The sequence below is a fragment of the Camelus dromedarius genome, chromosome 6, assembly GCF_036321535.1.
Source record: "Camelus dromedarius isolate mCamDro1 chromosome 6, mCamDro1.pat, whole genome shotgun sequence".
Taxonomy (NCBI): Eukaryota; Metazoa; Chordata; class Mammalia; order Artiodactyla; family Camelidae; genus Camelus; species Camelus dromedarius.
In genome coordinates this window covers 70,948,848-70,962,990 of record NC_087441.1, presented here as the reverse complement: position 1 = coordinate 70,962,990, position 14,143 = coordinate 70,948,848, and the positions used below count along the sequence as shown (strand labels likewise).

The window sequence follows — 14,143 nt, the reverse complement described above, 5'->3', positions numbered from 1 at the left end:
AGCAATGTTTTCTTAGATCAGTCTCCCAAGGCAAAAGAAATATAAGCAAAAATAAACAAATGGGGCATAATCAAACTTGAAAGCTTTGCACAGCAAAAGAAATCATTAACAAAATTAAAAGACAACCTATGGAATGGGAGAAAACATTTGTAAAGGATGCAATTGACAAGAGGTTAACATACAAAATATGCAAACAGCTCATACAACTCAGTATTGAAAAAAAAATCAATCAAAAAATGGGCAAAAGCCCTAAAAAGATATTTCTCCATAGAAGACATAAAGATGGCCAACAGGCACATGCAAAGATGCTCAATATCACTGATCATCAGAGAAATGCAAATAGGAACCACAATGAGGTATCACTTCCTACCAGTCAGAATGGCATCATTAAAAAGTCCACAAATGATAAATGCTGGAGTTGGTGTGGAGAAAAGGGAACTCTCCTATACTGTTGATGGGAAAGTAAATTGGTGCAGCCACTATGGGGAAAAGTATGGAGGTTCCTTAAAAAATTAAAAATAGAGTCACCACATGATCCAGAAATCCATTTCTGGGTATATATCTAGAAAAGACAAAAACTCTAATTCAAAAAGATACATGCACATCAACATTTATAGTAGCACTATTTATAATACCCAAGACATGAAAAGAACACAAGTGCCCATCAACAGACAATTGGCTTAAGGTGGTATGTTTGTATACATATGCATATACACACAATGAAATTTTACTCAATCAAAAAAAAAAAAATGAAATATTGCCATTTGCAGCAACATGGATAGACCTAGGGAACATTATACTTAGTGAAGTAAGTCAGGGAAAGACACATACTGTATGATATCACTTAAATGTGCAATCTAAACATAATACAAATGAACTTATTTACAAAACAAAACAGACTCACAGACATAGAAAACAAACTTATGGGTTACCAAAGGGGAAAGGGGAGATAAATAAGGAGTATGGGATTAACAGATACAAACTATTATATGTAAAATAGATTAAAAAACAAAGATTTACTGTAGAGCACAGGGAACTATATTCAATATCTTGCAGTAACCTATAATGAAAAAGAGTAAGAAACATATAATATAACTGAATAATTTTGCTATACACCTGAAACTAACAAAATGTTTTAAATCAAAATACTTCAGTGAAAATTACTAATTTACAACTTCTGATTAAATAATTGATTTTTGAAGACCTTTAGGAGAAAGGATGCTAAAACCTTTAGGAGAAATATTTTTCCCACACTGTAAAAGTATCACCTGTCACACAATTTGCTAATCATAAGGGGAGTTAACAAACTATATTTTTGCAAGGTAAAGATTTGGAGGTCATCCGCGTAAGCCATCATTCGAATTTGGCATTACTATTTGTGAGACATCAGACACACTTTAATGTGATGCTATCTGAAGAACTCATGAATGTTTCTAATCAAAAATGGCTAACATGATTTAATCCATCCTTTACATCTAATTTCTAATTCAGCAGAAATACAGAGTTTAGAAAAACTAAGTTAACAATAAGTAAATACACACTATAAGAGATTTTATAAAGCAATTTGTGAATTAAAAAAAATTGAGGCTCTTTTAGATTAAAGGAGAGAGAACATTTCTAATAACCAAATGCAAGGCAGGAAAACTGATTGCATCTTGCTTAAAAACTAAACTAAACTAAAAACAAAAGCACTTATGAAATGCATTAAAGGAATAGTTGGGAGGATTTGAATAAACATGTGAACCTTTTTATGATTAATATTCTTAGGTATGACAGTGGTCCAGACAATATGAAGAACATCCTAATTTTAAGATATGTGTGTTGGGAATAATTAAAGTGTCAAAAATTTCTAACTTATTTTGAAAATGTTTAGAAAGTATACATTTACACATTAGTATCCAAAAGACAAATAGCAAAATGTTAACAATTATGGTCTTCTGATGGGTTCTCTGGTATGCATTGTGCTGTTTTTCCAACTTTTCCATATGGTAGAAGTTTTTCATGTGAACATTATTAAAAAAAATTAAAATGTAAATTATTTTAAATCATTTTGAAAAGTAGAGTCAGAAATGTCAATAAAAATAAAGTATTATTCATCAAGTACTTATCCTGTATAGTATATATCATTTAATTCTAACATGAGTAAAACTTCTGTACCATTATTCCCATTTTATGGGTAAGGGGATTGAGGCATTAAATAGTTAAATAACTTTCCAAATCACAGACCATACTGCAGGTAAGGGTCTTAGTAGAATAGATTGAGGACTGTGTAATTAATTCCATAAGCTCCTCTATAAAAGATTCAAATCATGCATATAATCTGTTGAGCAGGATTTACTATGCCACAGCATTCAGAAAGAATTGAAGTCCGGGAAGAGAGCAGTAAAATATTTAGATAACATTCTAGTGAACATATAGAGATAATGTATAATTAGAAGAGCCCAGTGTGGGAGTATAAGGGAAGGGGAGGAGCCTAAGACGTTTTGAATGCAGACTTACATGGCTTGGAATCAGACTGAAATCTAAGATTAAAGAAAATGAGTCAAAAAAGGTTTACTATTTCAATTTTTATTACTACAAAAATGATGCTGTCACTAATTAAAATTCATATAAGGTATAGGGATTTTCTAGGAAGAAAACAATGAAATTATTTGTGGCTATGTTGATTTTGACATGTGTGGAGAGAAGTAGGTTACTAAGAATTTAAGCATGGCGTCAGGTCAGAGGGGGCGTGTCATCAACATGACAGACAATGGAGATTCTTAAAATGAAATCTGCATGGGAAAGCATGTGCATAAATGGCATTTGGGAAAAAAATACTAAAGCTTAGAAGTTTTCTTTTTTTTCAAGGAAAATATATATATTCAAATAAATTATACAATATTGTCACTGTATATATGTATTTGTGCTTGTGTGTGTTATGAGTGTGTGTGCACTGGAAATGGAAGACACATAACAGATTAAAAAAAAAAGAAGACTTTTAAGAAGGCAGTTTCTGTGCAAGCAAGAGAAAATAAGATGAACCAAGAAATGTCTGTTCTTTAGGCAATTAAGAGTGTCTTTGTATATTGAAGAGAATAGTAAAATATGAGACCAGGAATCTGGGATAAAGAGTATTCCCTATCCTTTCAAGGTGTGGAAACTTCTTCTGTTTCTTGAAACAATATGAACTGGCTTTTAGTTTCTAGCTGAGTCTAGAGGACTTTCATTTTCCTGACAGTGATTGTGCTTTCTCAATATAAGTAGAGAGCTTGAACTTATTAAATAGGGTCCTTAAATTCCTTACCTTATATAAGAAAAAAAAATGAACACAGTTTGCCAAATTGAAATATTAGTAAGTAGAATCCAAAAGATATAGGGACATTCTGTCTTGTCAGAGCACCTTTGGAACAATTCTCTGCATGATGTATCAGCTCCCCTCCGCTATAAAGGTCAAGAGAGTGAAGGCAAGATGACAGACATGTTGGATCTTCATGAGGCTAAGGGCAAGGATTTCACCACGGATTCGGATGGGGAGGAGAGCATCCACAAACTGAAAGACAAAGCAAAGAAATGGAAGGGTCACAGCTTTGGCTCCAAAAACAGATCTTGAGCATGGATACGTGAGGATTATGACAGCATGGAGCAGGATGGCCATGAACCCAGACCACAGTGCTCTGTTGAAGGCTGGATTCTCTTTGTCACTGGAGTCCATGAGGAAGCCAAAGAAGAAGACATAACAATAAATTTGCAGAGAAGGGGAAAATAAAAAACATCCACCTCAACCTGGACAGGTGAACAGGATATCTGACAGGGTATACTTCAATCGAGCATGAAACATTCAAGGAGTCCCAGGCTGCTATGGAGGGATTCAATGGCCAGGATTTGATGGGACAACCAATCAGGGAGAACTGATGTTTCATTCAAGGTCCACCCAAGAGCAAGAGGAGAGGTGACCGAAGACACAACAGGAGTCCAGACAGAGGAGGTGTCTCTGACCCATCCTCTGTGGTCCAGGTGTTCTCTGCAGAGGTTCCACTTGACCATGAGGCCTTAGGGAAATAGGACTGGGGTGGGGAGCTGTATTTTATATTTAATCTCTTACTCTACCTGCTTAATGTTACTTTTGAGTTATGAATAAAAGTGTCCCATTTTTGTTTCCTACATTTTAAAAAATAAAAATAAAAAAGGTCGAGTCCCAAAGATGCCTGTACTGCTGTTCCTCTCTGCTAGTAAAAGACATTGACAATTGCATGATACCACTCAGAATAGATTTTAAATATTTAATGAAATTCATAAACTTCTATGCAACTTTGGTAGGACATTCCTCTATCACTTGTGAAAAATATCACCACCACATATATAATTTTTTGACAAGTTTTTTGGTCTTTGAAGCCTATGAGCTGCTTCATTGTTTTCTGTTAGTTACATTTCAATACATCTGTTTAAGTCCGTATAGTGTAGCAAGAATTAGAACATATATTTGTGACTTCGTTTACAGGCCAATTGCATTAAAAATAGATGACTTTTAAGACTAGGGTAAAGTACAGTTCTCTATTATTTAGCTGTTACTTTCTCCTAATGTTGGTCGTATTTTTGCAGCATTGTATGGGTGTGATCTTAGGGACGGGCATACAGATATACTCTATCAGGCATCCTTAAAACCAGCATCAAAAATCAATATCATAAAAATGATTACCTCCCGTTATTTCTGAACTTATCAGCAAATGTTATATCAAAGAGAGGCTGATTTATTTTTAAAGCTCCTGAAGAAATAGCTTTATCATGACTAGTGTAAGTAGGTATAAGCGTAACTCACTCTAATTATCAGCAAAAGTACTTCCCCATTAGAGGCATTTCCTTGTTAGAGGCAAAAGATCTAGACAATGACTTTTTTTTTCACTTATTCTAATTTTTTAATTAATTAATTTATTTATTTTTTAACATTTACTTATTTATTTATTTAACATTTTTAAATTGAGGTATAGTCATTTTACAATGTTGTGTCAAATTCCAGTGTACAGCACAATTTTTCAGTTATACATGAACATACATATATTCATTGTCCCGTTTTTTTTTCGCTGTGAGCTACCACAAGATCTTGTATATATTTCCCTGTGCTATACAGTATAATCTTGTTTATCTATGCTACATTTTGAAATTCCAGTCTGTCCCTTCCCACCCACCCCCCCACCCCCTTGGCAACCACAAGTTTGTATTCTATGCCTATGAGTCTGTTTCTGTTTTGTATTTATGTTTTGTTTTGTTTTGTTTTGTTTTCAATTCCACATATGAGCGATCTCATATGGTATTTTTCTTTCTCTTTCTGGCTTACTTCACTTAGAATGACATTCTCCAGGAACTTCCATGTTGCTGCAAATGGTGTTATGTTGTTGGTTTAGACAATGACTTTTAAAACTTCTATAGTTCCTGGCAGGAGTACGTCACAGTTTCAAGTCATTTTGAAACTGTGCCAACAGATATTTTATTAGGGACAGAGAATGAGATAATGTATTCAAATAGTAATTGAATATGTTGCTTCTTAGCATCTGTTCACATGATGAAGGAGTTAGGATTATCATAACTCAGTTCCACTGTGTGGTCTCTATGGTCAACATAATTAATCTGGATCTTCCATCTCATATATGTCCCATCAAAATCATTGTTTCAGTGACTCCTCTGTCCTGGATTCCTGTGAAATACTTATCTGTGTGGTGGCTGAGAAGGGCCTATAGGAGTTTATCAGGAGAATGACGGATCTAATAATAATATCTTGAACCTGAAATCCTACCATTTTTAAGTTGTTTTGCAGAAATGATTGAAACACATGTTCCATATTTTTTACTTATAATAAGAAGGGTGCAATTAATTCTTAAGTTAAAAGACTCCCCTGAATATAACTTTAAGAAGAGCAAGACTAAATATAAAGACAGAAGCCCTTAGAAGCTGAAAATGAATATTTCTAAATTTTAGTGTCATATATTATAACTTTTTCTAAATATGACAGCTTTTCTTTCAGCTAAGTTTTAGAATCCTGGCAATATTTCTTTCCCCTGTGAGAGTTACTGGGCAGGTGGTAGAAAGTAAATAGTTTAGGTTATTTTTCTACTTTTCAGGCCTCGATTCAAGTTCACCCAGGGAAGTTAAATTAATGTTTTCTCTTGTTGTCAGGAAGAGTCACAAAGAGAAATTTGTTACTTACAGCTCTGATCTAGTGAAGCAGTTACTGAATTCAAAAGACCAGGGCACATCAGTTTCGAAAAAGCTATTTAGTTCTGTTGTGTAAGGTCTCAGGAATCCAAATTGATTGTGGAAAGGGAACAATGAGAGAATAAAAGGGTGGAAATTTTATATTTTAGAAGAATTTACATTAGCATGTGTGTAATACAATATCCTCATCAGACAGAGTAATAAAAAGTGAATGTCTCTCTGCTATTTCTTTTTATGCCTCCCTTGAATATTTTAAAAGGCTTAAGGGGAGGTTCACATCCCATTATACCCAAATTAGAATCCTAGTCTAGGAGAGGAGGAAGAAAGTTTCGTTTTCAAAGTCATCGAGGCATGCAGAGTACATGGCAGAAAAAGGCTGTGTGTACCCAAAAAAAGATGCTGCTTCCTGCGGGATAGACTAATGTGAATGAGATGTGGGAGTCTGTCATGCACGGATGCTTCTGCGTTACTGCTGAGTAAGATGACGGTTACAGGGGACATAGGCCAGGGAGTGGCCAACGGGGACCAGAGCATCAGTTACAAGGGGAACACTGTTCAAAAACAAAATCTAACAAAACTAAATATATATTTTTGAAAACCTCTGGAAGGTAAGGCTACTAAATAGCTTTCCTTCAAGGGAACTCAGATGTCATCTAAAAAACAGATTAGTTCAATAATAAAACACCACACTCCCTTACTCTCTTCTAAGAATTCAATAAAGTAATTGTCCTTAATTTAAAGATACAAAATTTCTCCTTGATAGATTTGCACATATCCATTTGAGTGCACACTAGTGAGGTGGTCCTAAATTATTTTTATTATCATGTTTCATTCCACCTACTCCGCCCAGATGTTATTTCCAGATGTGTGCATATTTACTTTCTAAACAGTGAGTATAAAGATATTAGTGTCCATATTCTAATGTGGTGAACTGCCTCAGTTTCTGAACTTACTTTTTAAAAAAAAAAATGTCCAATTATGATCATGATATGTATCTGAGAAGCCTTCAGATAATGTTTGCCACACAAGCGTCACATGGATATTTACCGTTACTATCATTACTAAAATGCATAATCTGTTTACCAGCTTGAAACTCCTTCCTCACACCTAGAAAAAGACGCCCACATGCTGTTTCAAAAGGATTGTCTGACCTTGTATCTTTCCTGGCCCTCCGCCAGGGAAAGACATAAATAGATTTCTTTAGTTTTAGAACCGAAAACAAGAGTGAAATTGAGGAACAGTTTCCAGCCCTGAGAGGATGGAGGCGGAGGAAAGTTCCTTTTCTCTGGGGGAGGACGAAGCAGTAGTCTTGGGATGAGTGTTGAGTTCTGTCAATGCTGTGAGGAGGAATGGCTCCCAGGGGCAGAGTCCAGGGCTCATTTTGGATGGGGGTGGAGGATGGATGCTGGTGGCGGGGAGAAATTACTGAGAGTGGTAGGTAGCCCAGAATACACCTCAGGTAGCAGATTTGGAGAGAAGAAAAAAAAAAGCATGGACCTGAGCTCTGGGAACAAAAGTACTGCCTCCTGCCTGTGACATACATTTAGCTCTTGGCCCGTTTTCTGGCACCGTCAAGCCCAAGATTCTTGGATGAGCCCATGGGTGAGTGAGGAGGAGTCCCCAGAACAAGCAATGTTGAATTTCCTGCTGGGTGATCAGCTGGGGGCTCAGAAGATACTAAATTTGATGTAGAAAAATCAGGGAATATGAATTTTCTCCCGCCCAATATTTTGAAGTTGAACAATTAAAGCTGTGTGAATACAATAATGGCAAACATGTCAAACACAACACAGTAAGTTTCTGTGACTTTCACTAACGCTTCATTTCTGTTTACTTCCTTACATGTTGTCTTCACGTATTGGCCACCTGGTATTGTCATAGCAAAAGTTTCACTGGGTGGAGTTAAACAGGCAGAGCAGACTTCATTCAAGGCTATCGCAAGAGGGAGGAGAGGCCAGAACTAGTCTGAGCTCAATTCCTCTGAAATTAAGGGCATGAGAACATTTCACAGTTGGGGAGGGGGGACTCCTAGACCTTATCCAGGGGAAAAAGTAAGCTTGCTTTTTGACAGGAAGTGGTTTACAACTTGGAACAAGCAGCCCCTTATGTTGGGCTCCTGCCCTTCCAGACACTTGCTGAGGAGCTGTCTTCCTTGATTGCATTTCAAAGGGCCAGAACCTAGGTCCTTGAGAAAGACATCCCTCGTTGTGAAACTGACAAGAGGCTTTCAAAAAGATGTATATTTCCAAGGGTCAAAAGAAGAATTTGACAGTGACAGGTTTTCTAAAGGAAATGCTGTGAGAACAGGGGGTCCAGGGGGTGAGAGTCAGGAAAAGGTCTGTGTGAAGTTTAGTCAAGTTGAAGGGAATGTTAGGGCTGTCTTGGCCAGTGTGCGAGATTAAATACCACAAGATTCAATAACAGTTTGTGAATCTGACTATTTCAGTATAAATAACACTTTTCCCTATTAATGTGCAATCCTGATATTGAAGGTGTTCCTCACTCCTACACTCAGCATTCTAAAAGGAAGTAAAACCAAGATAAATGACACTTTAAAACAAATATAGCACATGTAACTTTAGAAATCCCTAGGCCCAAATGACCAAGACTGCAGAGAACCACATTTATAAAAACGTATGGACCAGGACTCATACATAATCAAAAAGGAATTGCAACACTTAATTATGTCTCTTATAGAACATTAGAGACCCATTCCATCACACACACCATCATGTCTCAAACCCCTTTTCTCATCTTCACCTGTTCTCTACTCACAGTGCTGGTCCAGAACCCTTCAGCCAATGAATTCCACAGAACCCTTATACGTATCCCCTGTGCTTTCTCTCTCTTTCCTCATTTTCCCTCTCTCAAATCTCTCTCCCTCTCTCTCCCTCTCTCTCTCTTACACCTAACAGTGAATTTCCTGCTTTTCAGATACAGCAAATATTCAGTACAGTTCATACCTATTCAAATTTCTTAAATCCCTTTGCAACTCCCAGTATCTCAGACAGACTAAGCTGTAAAATAAGATCAGATTGCTACATAGGCAGTAACCACATTTCTGTTACACCTGCTATTATTTTTAATCCCATTTGGGAAGGTTCACTTATGTATGTTTCAAACTGAAATAAGCCAATTTATTTTATTTTGTTTTTAAAAAATGAAATAAGTAAATGCATGAAGGCTATATTAAAATACGAGCATTCACATTTTTGCTAATTCCAGAGAAATAGTGTGGGTTCTCCTCTAATAATAACATACGTTATTGTTTTTGAGATCCCCTGTGTATAACACGATGCATGTAACATGACAACAATAGTCATGGATGGAACAAAAAGTTGACTCAATGCCATTATAATACTATTTTCTTAGTTCATTATTTATTCATTTATTCATCTACTCAACAATTTTATAAGAAGTCTGTGTGGGAAATAATTGAATAGGTGCTATGAAGAATATAGAGTGAATATAAAACAGTCTTTATCCACAGAGAAGTTATACTCCAGTGTGTGGTGTAGAGAAGGAAAAATAATTTTCCATCTATTTTTCTAGGCTCTTGGCTGAGACTGCTACTGTAATAAAAGACAGATTAACAGTAGAAAAACAAAAAGAAGTTGAATAGCATGTATACTTCCTGTGTATGTGGAAGAGACCCAGGAAAACCTAGTAACTCTCCTAAATGGCCCAAGCCATCCCCTTTAATATCATCTTCAGGTAAAGTCAAAAGAAGGCTGTTGGGGGAAAGCTTACTAATGGAAAGTTACCAAGGGAAACACAGGAGACAAGGAACAAGGGTAAGTTGTTACGTAGATCTCAGTCAAGCTTTCTCCATTGACAAGAGCTTCTAGAGATGTAGTCATCCTTCTCTTCTAGGTAAGAGAGGAAGACACCCTTACAAATGGAGAGTTCCATTATAAATACAAATGACTCTTACAACAGGGTAAATTCTACTCAGTTTTCAGAGCTTTCCCTGTGTCTGCTGTGTCTCAAAAATAATCAGCTTAAAGAGGGGTGGCAAATTTTGGTTCCCTTCAGTAGGAAGAGGGTGTGGAAAGCACAGGCAGGGACTATGGGAAAAAGACATGCTTTTTACATAACTGATTACAATAGACAAAAGAAGTGATTTCTTCTGGCAATATAGATTGGGGAAAACATGATCACCAGCTTGGCAGTCAATCTAAGCCCACAATAATTACAGTTCTAGCTGGAGGGCTGGGTGAGGTGGTGCCACAAATAGGGATAGAAGACACTGAGAAAGGAGTGGTGTCGCACAAGAGTAGTATAAAGTTACAAATTTAACTATTTAGATAAAGTATTTATTTTGATCTTTTCCTACCTCTACACTCTAGGGAACCTTTTTATAGAGTACATTTTGAAGGTAATTAGCAGTTTTCTGTACTTTTTTTTTAACTGAAGTACAGTCAGTTACAATGTGTCAATTTCTGGTGTACAATGTCCCAGTCATGCATATATATATATTCTTTTTCATATTCTATTCATTAAAGGTCATTACAAGATATTGAACATTGTTCCCCGTGATATACAGCAGAATTTTTTTAATCTATTTTTATATATAATGGCTAACATTTATAAATCTCAAACTCCCAAATTTATCCCTTCCCACCCACTTTTGCCAGTAACCATAAGGTTGTTTACTGTCTGTGAGTCTGTTTCTGTTTGGTAGATGAGTTCATAATACCCTTTTTTTCCCTTTCTTTCTTTCTTTCTTTCTTTCTTTCTTTCTTTCTTTCTTTCTTTCTTTTTTTCTTTCTTTTTATCTTTCTTTCTTTTTTTTTTAAGATTCCACAAATGAGTAATATCGTATGGTATTTTTCTTTCTCTTTCTGGCTTACTTCACTTAGAATGACAATCTCCAGGTCCATCCATGTTACTGCAAATGGCATTACTTTATTCTTTTTTTATATACAATGGAATACTACTCAGTCATTAAAAGAAAAAAATTCCTTGCTTTTTCCATTGAGTTTCTAAAGATTTGATCATCCTCTTCCTCCTTGTAGAGAAAAGGAAGACACCCTTACAGATGAAGATTTTCCTTACAAATGCAGATGTTTTTAGAAAAGAGTGACTCCTTGGTTTTCAGAGTTTTCCCCATATCTGCTATTCCTTAGAAAAAAACAGGTTTTAAATAATTAACTTGCCAAAGAGATGTGTTTTGGGGTGGTAAATTCCGTTCCCTCAAACATTTATTTTCACAGTTATTTCTACATTTTGCATCATCCACTCAAAATTTTGCACAATCTTAACATACTAGTGCCTTCTTTTTTCAGACATCTGAGGCCAGGTGGACTGGTTTCTGGAACTCATGCTTTCTTTTTTTCAACAATAACAACAAAAGATGTTTGGAGATTGGTCTTTAAAAAAGAAATCTTTGACATCTAAAGGCATCCTTACTATCGCACTTGACTGAATATATTTCTAGTTTGGGAAATTTTTCCCTCAGAATGCTGATAGAATTGCTGTGTCGGCAAGTTAAATGCTATTCTTGGTTGCAATTATTTAACACCTGTTTCTTTCTTTCTAAAAATGTTTAGAATTTTCTTCTATATACAGATTTTGGAACTTTTTTTTAAACTTTTTTTTGTTGAGTTATGGTCATTTTACAATGTTGTGTCAAATTCCAGTGTAGAGCACAATTTTTCAGTTTTACATGAACATACATATATTCATTGTCACATGTTTTTTCGCTGTGAGCTACCACAAGATCTTGTATATATTTCTCTGTGCTATACAGTATAATCTTGTTTATCTGTCCTACATATGGAACTTTTATAGTAGTATATTTTAGAGTAGTTCCTTTTTATTTATTGTATTTGGTGCTCTGTGAACTCCTAAAGTCTATAACAATAAAGTAGAAAGAGGATAAATATTTTTAAACTCTGAAATTGTTTATTAGTCAGGAAAAAATATGAATTAACAGTCATCTTAAGGAAAAGAATAACATGAATGGAATATCAAAGTGAAATACATTGAAAAGTTTAAAGCCTTATCTCCAAAAAAGAGTGTAAGTCAAGAGAATGTTACATATGAGTAATTTCAAGCTTACAACAGCCACTTCCCACTACATATAACTTGATCTAGAGCATATAAAATATGGAAGTCTTCTAATGTATGTTCTGATGCTATCTATTTTGGAAACCAAACTATGAAGATGCTAAAAAAAAAAAAACCATAATTAATAGATGCAAATTATTAAATAATCAAAATCAATCACACATTAAGAATGTATCATGGTGAAAGACATTTATTTAAATATATAATAATGGTAGAGGTGCTTTTCTGCTTTAATAGAATTTGCTGTGCTTCTCAACCTATGGAATGAAAATGTAAATTTTTTTTTTTAATTATTAGGCAAAGACTTTATTTTTTCTTCCAGTTTTCTCGAGACATAATTGACATAATTATGCCATATGTAATGTTTACAGCACAATGATTTGATTTATGTAGGTCATAAAATGATTACTGCAATAAGTTTAGTGAATATCAATCACCTCATATAGATACAGAATAAAAGAAAAAAATTCTTCTTGTAATGAGAACTGAATATTGACTCTTATCAACTTTCATATATAGCATATAGCAGTGTGAATTATATTGATCATGTTGTGCATAGTGTTTATTTATCATGTAATTGGAAGTTTGTATCTCCTAATCAAATTCATCACCATAGGGAGGTATTACATTATTATTGACTATATTCCCCATGCTGTACATTTCATGACTTATTTATTTTGTAGCTGGATGTTTGTACCTCTTAATCTCCTCTTCACACCTGCCCTCACCAACACTCGCTATTTGAGATCTTTTTGATAATAGCCATTCTGATAGCTATGAGACATTATCTCACGGATGTTTTAACTTGCATTTCCCTGAAGGTTAGTGCTGTGGATGGTTAGTGATGGTTTTTCTGTTTCTGTTGGCCATCTATAGGTCTTTGGAAAAAATATCTATTCAGTTCCTCTGACCACTTTTTAATTGGCTTGTTTGTTGTTTTCTGGATGTCCAATTGTATGAATTCTTTGTATATTTTGGATATTAACCTCTTATCATTTTTATCATTTGCAAATATATTTTTGTTTGTTTGTTTGTTTGTTTTTTGCCTATAATTCTTTTTCTTAACTTTCTTCCTACCAGCTTCTCTAATAAATGTCTCAGAAGTTGTAATTCAGCCACTGGTGTCTATTTCATCTGTGTCCCATCTCAGTAGTGTTACCTCTTGGGATCTAGTCAAGGGCAAGAAATAATTCTCCAATTTGCAGAAAACACTATTCTGCAGTAAGCAGTACATGAAGGGCATTAAGTGACAAGAAACTGAATCTCTCTCTCTCTTTCCCCAGGATGAGATATATATATTCTCTACATTTACCTGATGAAATTCTTACTGTAGAATAGATAAGAAGATGGGAACAATCTTAGAAAAATAGTTACATTTCAGAATGAATCTGTAGCAGAATGTGACTGATAATACACACTGATTCATTATGTCAAATAACCTGTAATAAATTTAGCTCAAATATATATATTTCATTTTAGGGGGTGAAATCACATGTATTTAGAAGACAGGGAATCAACATGCTAGTGTTTGTCCTTCCCCTGGTCATAATTCATCTAATCTAGCATGATCAATTTTCAGGGACAGAATTTTTTTTTTTTTTTTCAAAAAGAAAGTGAGTGACTTATTACAATCTAGGATTTAGAAAGAAAAGATGCAGATGATGAAAATCAGAATAGAGGATCAGGAAATTGAGGAAAATGTTAAAAGTTCAATGTGTTTTAGGAAAGAGGATAGTAACAGTAAATATAGTAGAATTGGGCAAAGTTTTGAGAAATATTTCAGATTCCCTTGAAGAACCTGAGCAATCAGAGTGAAATAAGAATGATCCTTTCATATAGCCTATTGAATAGATTGGAAGAGGTTGGGGCAGCTTGGTATTAG

The 14,143-nt window shown here is 34.9% G+C and overlaps 1 protein-coding gene and 1 pseudogene across 1 annotated transcript in view; both read left to right on the top strand.

Moving 5' to 3' along the window:
• The window catches only part of EYS (eyes shut homolog), a 1,182,030-nt gene that overhangs the window by 581,629 nt on the left and 586,258 nt on the right, over positions 1-14,143 (top strand). The window lies entirely within an intron of this gene.
• On the top strand, positions 3,452-4,044 carry LOC105086031 (RNA-binding protein 8A-like; annotated as a pseudogene).